The following is a 12,849-nucleotide window of genomic DNA, read 5'->3' as shown; positions in this document are numbered from 1 at the left end:
GTAAAACAGCTTCAAGCAAGTCCTTCAGGTAATATTCCAGAAAAAAGCATTGTTATAGGATATTCCAGAGAAAAGCATCGTTATACTGCTCTATGCTTGTAGTTGCCCATGAAAACCTTCCAGGGAGACAAAATATGGAGGTGGAAGTCCGTGATATTGATCATCCTGACCCTGTGTGGGCCTAGGCTAATGTGTGTGTTTGTTTCTTATTTTTAAACTAAAATAGTTTAAAACATTAAGAAAAAGTCTTAAAATATTTTTAAAAACGTATAGAATAAGGATATAAAGGTAAATATTGTATACAATGTGTTTTATGCTAAGTGTTATTACACAAAAGTAAAACAATAAGTTTATAGAGTAAAAAAGTTATAGTAAGCTAAGATTAATTTATTATTGACAAAAGAAAAATACTTTTTACAAATATAGTGTAGCCTAAGTGTATGGTGCTTAATAAAGTCTACAGTAGTGTTCAGTAATGTCCTAGGTCTTCACATTCACTCAGCATTCACTGACTCACCCAAAGCAGCTTCCAGTCCTGTAAGCTCCGTGAATGATAAGTGCCATATACTGGTGTACCATATTTTTCTGTTTTTTATACTATATTTTTACCATACCTTTTCTGTGTTTAGATACACAGATATTTACCATGTGTTACAATTGCCTGCAATATTTAGTACAGTCACATGCTGTACCAGTTTGTAGCCCAGGAGCTATAAGCAATAGCATATAGCCTAGGTATATAGTAAGCTCTACCATCGAGGTTTGTGTAAGTACACTGTAATGTTCACACAATGAAAAAATTGCCTAATGATGCTCTTCTCAGAATGTATCACCATCTTTAGGTGACACATGACTATATACAGAATGGGATGGGTTTGTCTTGGATATCGGGGTAATACTGTCATTGTAGAATGTGTTGGAAAGGTTTCTTTCCTTTGTTTCCTGAAAGAGCTATTAATTACTTTCAAACACTTTTATGCATCATATGAAATGTGTAATATTCTGTTTTTTCTTTCGTTCAGTAAAATATATTTTCTAATATTGCTGTCACTTTTTTTGGTGCATTGGTTATTTAGGAGTATGTTCTTTAACTTCCAAATATTGAGGGTATTCCCAGATTTCTTTCTGCTATTGATTTCTAATTTAATTCAGTTGTGCTCATAAAATATATGTCTTATGATTTTATTCCTTTAAAATTTATTGAGATTTGTTTATGACCTAGGTCCGTGGTCTATTTTGGATAATGTTCTTGATGTTTGCCAAAAAATGTGTATTCTCAGCCTACATCATACTGAATGGCCAAGAGCTGGGAGCATTCCCCTTAAAAACTGGCACAAGAAAAGGATGCCCTCTCTCACCACTCCTGTTCAACATAGTATTGGAAGTCCTGGTCAGAGCAATAAGGCAAGTGAAAGAAAGAAACAGCATCCAAATAGGCAGAGAGGAAGTCTTACTATCCCTGTTTGCAGATGACATGATTTTATATGTAGAAAACCACATAGTCTCAGCCTAAATGCTCCTTTGGATGACAAAAAAAATTTCAGCAAAGTTTCAGGATACAAAATCAACATATAAAAATTACTAGCATTCCTATACACCAACAACAACCAAGCATGGTGCCAAATCAGGAACAAAATCCCATTCACAATTGCCACAAAAAGAATAAAATACCTAGGAATACAACTAACCGGGAAGGTGAAAGATCTCTACAATGACAATTACAAAACACTGATGAAAGAAATCAGAGATGACACAAACAAATGGAAAAACATTCCATGCTCATGGATTGATCAATATCATTAAAATGGCCATACTGCCCAAAACAATTTACAGATTTAATGCTGTTCCTATCAAACTACCAATGACATTCTTCAGAGACTAGAGAAAAACTATGTTAAAATTCCTATGGAACAAAAGAAGCCCAAATAGCCAAGGCAATCCTTAGCAGAAATAACAAAGCCAGAGGCATCAAGTTAGTTCATTTTAAACAACTATGGGGCTACAGTAACCAAAACATCATGTTACAGTATAAAAACAGACACATAGACCAATGAAAAAGGATAGAGAGCCCAGAAATAAGGTCACACACCTACAACCATCTGATCTTTGTCAAAGTTGACAAAAACAAGCAATGGGGAAATGACCCCTATTCAATAAATGGTGCTGCGATAACTGGCTAGCCACATGCAGAAGTTTGAAAATGGACCCCTTACTTAGATGATGTACAAAAATCGACGAAAATGGATTAAAGACTTAAATGTAAAACCCAAAACTATAAAATCCCTGGGAGACAACCTAGAAAATACAGTTCTGGTCATAGGAACTGGCAAAGATTTTGTGACAACCAAAAGCAATTGCAAAAGAAAAGCAAAAATTGACAAATAGTACCTAATTAAACTTAAGAGCTTCTGCACAGCAAAAGAAACCATCAACAGAATAAAAAGACAATCTACAGAGTGGGAAAAAATATTTGCAAACTATACATCTGACAATAAAGTCCAGGCTGAGGTGGGCTCAGATGGAGATGAGGAACTTGTTGGGAACTAGAGCAAAGATAACTCTTGTTAAACTTTAGCAAAGAGATTGGTGGCATTTTGCCCCTACCCTGGAGATTTGTTGAACTTTGAACTTGAGAGAGATGATTTAGAGCATCTAGTAGAAGAAATTTCTAGGCAGCAAAGCATTCAGGATGTGACCTGGATGCCCTTAAAAGCATTCAGTTTTATATAGTCACAAAAAGATGGTTTGGAATTGGAACTTATTTTTTAAAAGGGAAGCAGAGTATGACAGTTTGTAGCCTGATGATGCGATAGAAAAAAAAAACCATTTTCTAAGGAGAAATTCAAGCAGCTGCAGAAATTTGCATAAGTAACAAGGAGCTAAATGTTAATCAACAAGATAATGGGGAAAATGTCTCCAGGGCATGTGAAAGGTCTTCACAGCAGCCCCTCCCATCACAATCAGGGAAGCCTAGGAGAAAAAAATGGTTTCGTGTGCTTGGCCCAGGGCTTTGCTGCTGTGTGCAGTCTAGGGACTTGGTGCCCTGTGTGCTTGCTGTGGCTAAAAGGGGGCAACATACAGCTCAGGCCATTGCTTCAGAGGGTGCAAGCCCCAAGCCTTGACAGCTGACACATGGTTTTGGGCCTGTGGGTGCACAAAAGTAAAGAACTGAGTTTTGAGAACCTCTGCCTAGAATTCAGAGGATATATGGAAATGCATGGATGTCCAAGCAGAAGTGTGCTGCAGGGGCGGAACCCTCATGGAGAACCTCTGCCGAGGCAGTGCAGAAGGGAAATGTGGAGTGGGAGCCCCCACACAGAGTCCCCACTAGGGGACTCCCTAGTGGAACTGTGAGAAGACAGCCACCATTCTCCAGACCCCAGAATGGTAGATCCACCAACAGCTTGCACCTTGCATCTGAAAAAGCCACAGACACTCAATGCCAGCCTCTGAAAGCAGCCAGGAGGGGGACTATACCCCGAAAAGCCACAGAGATGGAGCTGCCCAAGACTGTGGGAGCCCACCTCTTACATCAGCATGCCCTGAATGTGAGATATGGAGCCAAAGAAGATTATTTTGGAGCTTTCTTTTTTTGGTACCTATTATTTTTTATTTGAGTCAGGCCACTTAATTAAAATAAGTCCAAATGTGACACATGATAACACTCATTTTAAATAAAAACTACAATCATGATTTGACTTCTCCAAATGCATGTTCTCTCAGGTAGTCCCTCCAAGCATCCTTTGTTGACAGTGCCATGGAGTTCCATTCAAACTGAGAAATCTGAATCACATGATAGCCCAAAATTTCCAAATGTTGTCTTTTCATAGCAGATTTTCCTTTTATGTGAGGGATGTTTCTACAAAATGCTTTTGAATCCAAAAATTCCAAAGCAATCCTTTCAGCTCCTGGTGGCAGCCTTGATTCAACTATTTCAGTTATTTGATTCCCAAGCCATTTCTGGTAGTTGTCCCAATGTTATATTATGGCTTCCATAAGGAAGAGATTTTTTTCTTTTATCCAAGATACACTCAAAATCTACTGTGTGGTAATAAGGCGTAAGAACCGAGACTTCTCCACAATTGATTCCTCCTAGTACCTCTGCTAACATTTTATAAATCTGCTGTTATGCTATATTCATGCCACCTATACCTTTATTATGTTGCTGACAGAAGCGGTCATGAGACCATGGAATCTAAAACTCAGGGCATTCCAAGTAGACTGATCTATTTAACTCCATAAGACGTAACTGGACTCTTGCATTTATAGATGAAGATAAAATTTCAAGTTGAGAATCCAGTCTAGCTAAGAATCTGATGTTAAAATTACCTTTATCAGATCTTCAGGAAAATATTCAAGTGTGGCCAAAGAGAAACCAAGAAACACTAACATAAGAGGATCCAATATACCTAAGTAAGAATTAAGATGTTGCATGCAAGTTCCAAAAAATTCATCCCTTTGAGGTGGATCATAGTTAAAAATGCTGAATGGAAGAGTAATATTAAGGATTCTAAAAGGATGGATTTATTTAGGTCACACTGTGGTAAAACTGCTTCAATTTGGGATATTTCCACTTCGTCCCAGTGAGAAAAAGGGAGCAGGGAAATAGCAGAGACCAGAATGGACATCTCAGTTGGTACGAAACTAATTTTCAAATAATTAAGCAGTAATTCTCCAAGTTTCACAAAAAAACTCCTTACTTTGGAAATGCAGAAAAGTCAATGCTTGAGTTATCTTCAACAACTCTAGTGGTTTATAGTTATCCAAATGTTTGTGCTGAACTGAAGCAACTCTTTTAATCAGACATGAATTTCTGCTTTCCATATCTTCCATTGCTCCCAACACTACCAGGGCTTGCTCGCTGGTTGGCTCCTCTGATATCAATAACATAGTTGATTTAAGTTGTTTCTTTTCTTCAGAAGTTCCTGCAATGGGTCCCGATGCTACAAACAATTTTACAAAGCTTTCTAATAGTGGTTGATAATGGTATCTAACGTTTTGAAGAAACTGTGCCATTCTTTTTGCAACGTTGACCTCAGAAGAATCCGTGGTGTTAAAAACAAGTTCTGTTTTGTTCACCAATTGTTCTTGAAAATGTTGTGATATGAAAGAAGACATGTTGACCATCAAGACAGACAAGGAACTTAAGTCCTGTGTGGTTTCCAAGTTCCTATGAACAATATCAGTTATTTTTCCCATTAATGGACTAAAATACAAACACCGATCTGCTAAGCAAGAGGAAAATTCTGACAGCAGTTTAATATCAAACCATTCTAGCCTTCTCCATGATTCTGTAACTAGTGCTTCAATTAGTGGATCATGGGCTTCACCAGCAAATTGTTGTGTGATGTATAACACATTCACCAGTGTATTGTCATTCATTAATTTGAATTTATTTGTAGCTAAATTATGAAGAGTAAGAAATTGAGGACATAACATTTTTTAATGGCTGATATTCTGCTTTTGAAGCTTCCAAAGTATATTAAATGCACATCCCGCTTGTTTTTCTGAAAGTATGACTTTTCTAAAAGTATTATTTGATTCAATAAAATCAAATATTTGCTTCTCATCTATACACTTATTCAGCTGAATCATGAGTGGTTCACAACTGATGGGTGGAAATTGAAACATTGTCCAGGTTACAAATAGCTCTTAGATGAAGCATATTTGTAACCAATGAGTCTAGGAAAACAGATGCTTTTTCATTTACATCACAAGTTTTGTTAGGTAAACAAAATCATCTGCAACTAGTTGTCAGGTGCAATAAGCAGGGATGCAAAGAACTGTTTATCCTCCCTGTATTTTGCTTCCATTACGATGACTGTAAACCCATTCCAATGTACAGCTTCAGCAAGATTTTCCCTCATCACGCTGCGACTTTTCTGGAGGATCCTGGGGTTATGAGAGCTCAGAAGTCAGAGTTATTCCTGGTCCCAACATGGAAGGCAGCAGTCTTGGTTGTTTCACCCAACCCTCATATCCCAGGATTTATAGCCTTTCCTCGAGAGACATCACCTTTCCCATGATAGAGCTTGCCCCCAGACGAGGAAAAAATGCCCAATGAGAGCAGCATGCACTGCGGAAATCACCTATTTTGTAGCTTTAAGATCTGCCTGCCCTGCCGGATTTTGGACTTGCGTGGGGCCTGTAACCCCATTGTTTTGGCCAATTTCTCCCATTTGGAATGGGTGTATTTACCCAATGCCTGTACCCCTACTGTATCTAGGAAGTAACTAACTTGCTTTTGATTTTATAGACTCATAGGTAGAAGGGATTTGTCTTATCTCAGATGAAACTTTGGACTGTATATTTTTGAGTTAATGCTGAAATGAGTTAAGATTTTGGGGGACTGTTGAGAGGCCTGATTGGTTTTGAAATGTGAAGACATGAGATTTGGCAGGGGCCGGGGCAGAATGGTATGTCTTGGCTGTGTCCCCACCCAAATCTCATCTTGAATTATAGCTGCCATAATTCCCACGTGTCATGGGAGGGACCCAGTGGGAGGTAATGGAATCAAGGAGGTGGGGTGGGTCTTTTCCATGCTGTTCTCATGATACTAAATAAGTCTCATGAGATCTGATGGTTTTATAAATGGGAGTTTCATTGCACAAGCTCTCTTGCCTACCACCATGTAATACATGCCTTTGTTCCTCCATCTTCCGCCATGGTTGTGAAGCCTCCCCAGCCATGTGGAACTGTGAGTCCATTAAACCTATTTTTCTTTATAAATTACCCAGTCTCAGGTATTTCTTCATAGCAGTGTGAAAATGCACTAATACAGTCTCTAATATGAAAAACCATATTTTCTTCTAATGTCAAGTAGTCCACTATGCATTCATATTAGAAAAAAGAAAATATAAAACTACATAGAATGTATTTGGATAACACTGATTTTACTGCTATACTTTGCTTTAGAATGAATAGATTGGGAATGATCAGTATGCTAAAGGCCAGAATGAGGCAGGCTTTTTTGGGGAGTACCTATGCCCATGCTTACTTTCAGAGTTTTGTAGACATTTAATTCATGTCTTGAAACACATCACTTCTTTCATTTATTTCCCTTTACCCACAGTTGGATCTTTAATTAAAGACAAAGAAAATACAAAGTGGTGGCTTACACTAAAAGATAAGGAAGGGAGATTCATTGTTTCTAGAGCAAACCTTCAATTGATTGTGTTTTTTAGTCTCACTTTTTTCTCCACACTCTGCCATGTATATCAGGTCATTCTTTTAATTACAGCCCTCTTTGCACATATTTTAGAGTTTGGCTTTTTCTATTATATTTCTTCTGTGAATTCTCTTTCATCTGTTTGGGTTAAATTTGTGGTGATGACTCTCTCTCTTCATTTTTGTGGGTTTATATTTCTCCTCTCCATAATATAACTTCATTATCTTTTTAAGGGATATCTGGAGGGACAGAAGGAAAATGTATGCTGCTTGAGCTTCCTAACCAGAAATTTTGTTCACATAATTTTAAATAGTTTTAATGTAATGTGTACTTGCTTTTTAGTCCTGTTTTCGTCTCCTTTTAAACATTTTCTACATTACTGTCCTTTTTCATAATTGCTGTTTGCAGTAGATTATGGAAATGTTTTTTAAAGAAACTGTTTTTATTATTATGGTTATTATTATTTTAGTTACTACTTTTTTCTCTTTATGCATTCCTTTATCCCACCATCACACACATTTGCCTTTCCTTAGATAACCAATGTTACCAACATTGACAATGTGTGGAATTGTAAGTCTAATTGCTTCCTTTGTCAAATAATTGACTGAAAGTCATGAAGAAGCACAGTTTGCTCTAAAACAGGCTGACATTGTCATCAAGAAAGCAATTTCAGTTATGTATTGATTTTACAAGAAACCTTGTGATTTCAGCTATGGGGTATAGTTGATTTGCAGTATCTCAGTAATGGCTTCCTCACATTGGCATCCTCACCTTAGTTCTTAGATTGAACGGAACCATTTTCCTCATTATAATGCCACTGTTTCCTTTTGTTTTTCAATTACCTCTCAGTGTGGCAGTTGTCCATGAGTGTTTATGTCTGTTTCTAATTAAATATCAACTAGAATTTGACTTGGGATAATGGATGTTTGTAATATTTAAGGATTTGTATACCAGACACCAGAGAAAGGCAATATGAGGACAATTAATAAATGCTATAAGAAACCATTGGAGGCTGGGTGATATGTCTCACGCCTGTAATCCCAGCACTTTGGAAGGCTGAGACGGGCAGATCACTTGAGGTCGGGAGTTTGAGACCAGCCTGGCCAACATTGCAAAACCCGTCTCTACTAAAAATACAAAAATTAGCCAGGTGTGGTGGTGCATGCCTGTAGTCCCAGTTACTCTATTGGGGAGGCTGAAGCAGGAGAATTGCTTGAACCAGGAGGCAGAGGTTGCAGTGAGCCAAGATCACACCACTCCACTCCAACCTGGGCGACAGAGTGAGACTGTCTCAAAAACACCAAAAAAGACACCATTGGAGTCCACCTCATATCCATTTCCTAGACAATCTAACCTAACCGAGAGATCATGTTGGCTGATCATAGATAACAAAATAGCCATCTATTTCTATTATTTCATCCATTTGCTGTTTGACCTTTTTTGCTTTTCTTTTTTATAGTGAGACAAGATAAGTATAGATTTTGGAAATAAAGAAATAAAGCTCATTATTTGTGCATGATGTAAAACTACAGGAAAAAATAAGAGTTATCAAATTTCCTGGATGAACACATCAACCTACCAAAATTACACACATAATACATATATACAAAAAAGGGAAAAGTTTTTGCAAAGAGATATAATCAAAATATGGAGTGCCAGGAAATAAATATAACAAGAGATGTACAAAACTCCCATGGGGAAAATAATAGAGCATTATTTTGTAATAGTAAGACCTCAGTAAGTGAAATTATATACAATACACGTGACTTAGAAAAACTCAATGCTATACACTTGCCCAACTTTGATAAAGATTCAAAGCATTCTCTATCAAATTCCTAACTGTCCTTGTTTTGGTGAGGAGGGTCAAACACTTGAAAAAAGATTCTAAATTTTTTTGTTTGTCTGTTTGTTTTTTTGAGACGGAGTCTCGCTCTGTCGCCCAGGCTGCAGTGCAGTGGCCGGATCTCAGCTCACTGCAAGCTCCGCCTCCCGGGTTTATGCCATTCTCCTGCCTCAGCCTCCCGAGTAGCTGGGACTACAGGCGCCCGCCACATCGCCTGGCTAGTTTTTTGTATGTTTTAGTAGAGACAGGGTTTCACCGTGTTAGCCAGGATGGTCTCCATCTCCTGACCTTGTGATGCGCCCGTCTCGGCCTCCCAAAGTGCTGGGATTACAGGCTTGAGCCACCGCGCCCGGCCAAAAGATTCTAAAGTTACATGGAAAGGCAAAATATCAATAGCCAAGAATAACAATAGTAGACTCTGGTGCAGGAAAAGACAAATAGATTAGTGGAAGCTTATTAGTAAAAGGGTGGTCCATGGACCCACACCATTAGTGGCTTTACCTGGGACCTTGTTAGAAATGCAAAATTTCAGGCCCCAACCCCAAATCAACTTAATCAGAACCCATGTGTAACAAGATTTCCAGGATTCTGTTTTTTTGTTGTTGTTTGTTTTAGTTATACTTCAAGTTCTAGGGTACATGTGCACAATGTGCAGGTTTGTTACATAGGTATACATATGCCATGTTGGTTTGCTGCACACACCAACTCGTCCTTTACATTAGGTATTTCTCCTAACTCTATCCCTCTCCCAGCCCTCCACCCCCAAACAGGCCCCGGTGTGTGAAGTTCCCCTTCCTGTGTCCATGTGTTCTCATTGTTCAACTCCCGCTTTTGAGTGACAATATGCAGTGTTTGGTTTTCTGTCTTTTTGACAGTTTGCTGAGAATGATGGTTTCCAGCTTCATTCCCTGCAATGAAGCTGGATGGTTTCCAGCTTTATTCCCTTCATTCATGTCCCTACAAAGGACATGAACTCATCCTTTTTATGGCTGTATATGTGCTACATTTTCTTTATCCAGTCTATTATTGATGGACATATGGATTGGTTCCAAGTCTTTGATATTGTGAATAAACATACGTGTGCATGTGTCTCTATAGTACCATAATTTATAATCCTTTGGGTATATACCGAGTAATGAGTTTACTGGGTCAAATGATATTTCTAGTTCGAAATCCTTAAGGAATCACCACACTGTCTTCCACAATGGTTGAACTAATTCACACTCCCACCAACAGTGTAAAAGCATTCCTATTTCTCCATATCCTCTCCAGTATCTGCTGTTTCCTCACTTTTTAATGATCGCCATTCTAACTGGCGTGAAATGGTATCTCATTGTGGTTTTGATATGCATTTCTCTGATGACCAGTGACGACGAACATTTTTTCATGTCTGTGGCTGCATAAATGTCTTCTTTTGAGAAGTGTCTGTTCATATCCTTTGCCTACTTTTTGATGGGGATGTTTGTTTGTTTGTAAATTTGTTTAAGTTCTTTGTAGATTCTGAATATTAGCCCTTTGTCAGATGGATAGATTGCAAATAATTTCTCCCATTCTATAGGTTGCCTGTTCACTCTGATGCTAGTTTCTTTTGCTGCACAGAAGCTCTTTAGTTTAATTAGATCCCATTTGTCAATTTTGGCTTTTGTTGCCATTGCTTTTGGTGTTTTAGTCAGGAAGTCTTTGCCCATGCCTATATCGGGAATGGTATTGCCTAGGTTTTCTTCTGCAGTTTTTATGATTTTAGGTCTTACATTTAAGTCTTTAATCCATCTTAAATGAATTTTTGTGTCAGGTGTAAGGAAGGGATCCAGTGTCAGTTTTCTGCATATGGCTAGCCAGTTTTCCCAGCACCATTTATTAAATAAGGGAATCCTTTCCCCATTGCTTGTTTTTGTGAGGTTTGTCAAAGATCAGATGGTTGTAGATGTGTGGTGTTACTTCTGAAGCCTCCGTTCTGTTCCATTGATCTATATATCTGTTTTGGTACCAGTAGCATGCTGTTTTGGTTACTGTAGCCTTGTAGTAGTCAGGTAGCATGATGCCTCCAGCTTTGTTCTTTTTTCTTAGGATTGTCTTGGCTATGCAGGCTCTTTTTTGATTCCATATGAACTTTAAAGTAGTTTTTTCCAATTCTGTGAAGAAAGTCATTGGTAGCTTGATGGGGATAGCATTGAATCTATAAATTACCTTAGGCAGTAAGGCCATTTTCACAAACGATTCTTCCTATCCATGAGCATGGAATATGCTTCCATTTGTTTGTGTCCTCTTTTATTTTGTTGAGCAGTGGTTTGTAGTTCTCCTTGAAGAAGTCCTTCACATCCTTTGTAACTTGGATTCCTGGGTATTTTATTCTCTTTGTAGTAATTGTGAATGGAATTTCACTCATGATTTGGCTCTCTGTTTTTCTGTTCTTGCTGTATAGGAATACTTGTGATTTTTGCACGTTGATTTTATATCCTGAGACTTTGCTGAAGTTGCTTATCAGCTTAAGGAGATTTTGGGCTGAGACAGCGGGGTTTTCTATGTATATAGTCATGTCATCTGCAAACAGGGACAATTTGACTTCCTCTTTTCCTACTTGAATTCTCTTTATTTCTTTCTCTTACCCAGCTGCCCAGGCCAGAACTTCCAATACAATGTTGAATAGGAGTGGTGAGAGAGGGCATCCTTGTCTTGTGCTGGTTTTCAAAGGGAATGCTTCCAGTTTTTGCCATTCAGTATGATATTGGCTTTGGGTTTGTCATAAATAGCTCTTATTATTTTCAGATACATTCCATCAAATCCTAGTTTATTGAGAATTTTTAGCATGAAAGGCTGTTGGATTTTTTTGAAGGCCTTTTCTGCATCTATTGAGATAATCATGTGGTTTTTGTCATTGGTTCTGTTTATGTGATGGATTACATTTATTGATTTGCATATGTTGAACCAGCCTTGCATTCCGGGGATGAAGGTGACTTGATGATGATGGATAAGCTTTTTGATGTGCTGTTGGATTCAATTTGCCGTTTTTTTATTGAGGATTTTAGCACTGATGTTCATCAGGGATATTGGCCTAAAATTCTCTTTTATTGTTTTGTCTGCCAGGCTTTGGTATCAGGATGATGCTGGCTTCATAAAAAAGAATTAGGGAGGATTTCCTCTTTTTCTATTGATTGGAATAGTCTTCAAAAGAATGGTACCAGCTCCTCTTTGTACCTCTGAAAAAATTCAGCTGTGAATCTGTCTGGTCCTGGAGTTTTTTTGGGGAGTAGCCTATTAATTATTGCCTCAATTTCAGAACCTGTTTGATATTGGTCTACTCAGAGATTCAGCTTCTTCCTGGTTTAGTCTTGAGAGGGTGTATGTGTCCAGGAATTTATCCATTTCTTCTGGATTTTCTAGTTCATATGTGTAGAGGTGTTTATAGCATTCTCTGATGGTAGTTTATATTTCTGTGGTATTGGTGGTGATATCCCTTTTATCATTTTTTATTGCATCTATTTGATTCTTCTCTCTTTTCTTCTTTATTAGTCTGGCTAGTGGTCTATCTATTTTGTTGATCTTTCAAAAAACCAGCTCCCAGATTCGTTGATTTTTTGAAGGGTTTTTTGTGTCTCTATCTCCTTCAGTTCTGCTCTGATCTTAGTTATTTCTTGTCTTCTGCTAGCTTTCGAATTTATTTGTTCTTGCTTCTTTAGTTCTTTTAATTGTGATGTTAGGGTGTCGATTTTAGATCTTTCCTGCTTTATCTTGTGGGCATTTAGTGCTGTAAATTTCCCACTACACACTGCTTTAAATGTGTCCGTGGGATTTGGGTACGTTATGACTTTTTTCTCATTGGTTTCAAAGAACATCTTTA

At 37.9% G+C, this 12,849-nt stretch overlaps 1 protein-coding gene and 1 pseudogene across 1 annotated transcript in view; one reads left to right on the top strand and one right to left on the bottom strand.

Annotated features, from left to right (window-relative positions):
- KIAA0825 (KIAA0825 ortholog) overlaps positions 1-12,849 on the top strand; it is a 485,484-nt gene that overhangs the window by 21,357 nt on the left and 451,278 nt on the right. The window lies entirely within an intron of this gene.
- LOC112627035 lies at positions 3,613-8,538 on the bottom strand (annotated as a pseudogene).

Source organism: Theropithecus gelada, chromosome 6, assembly GCF_003255815.1.
Source record: "Theropithecus gelada isolate Dixy chromosome 6, Tgel_1.0, whole genome shotgun sequence".
NCBI lineage: Eukaryota > Metazoa > Chordata > Mammalia > Primates > Cercopithecidae > Theropithecus > Theropithecus gelada.
The sequence above is the reverse complement of the archived record's forward strand: the minus strand, read 5'-3'. Positions and strand labels throughout refer to the sequence as shown.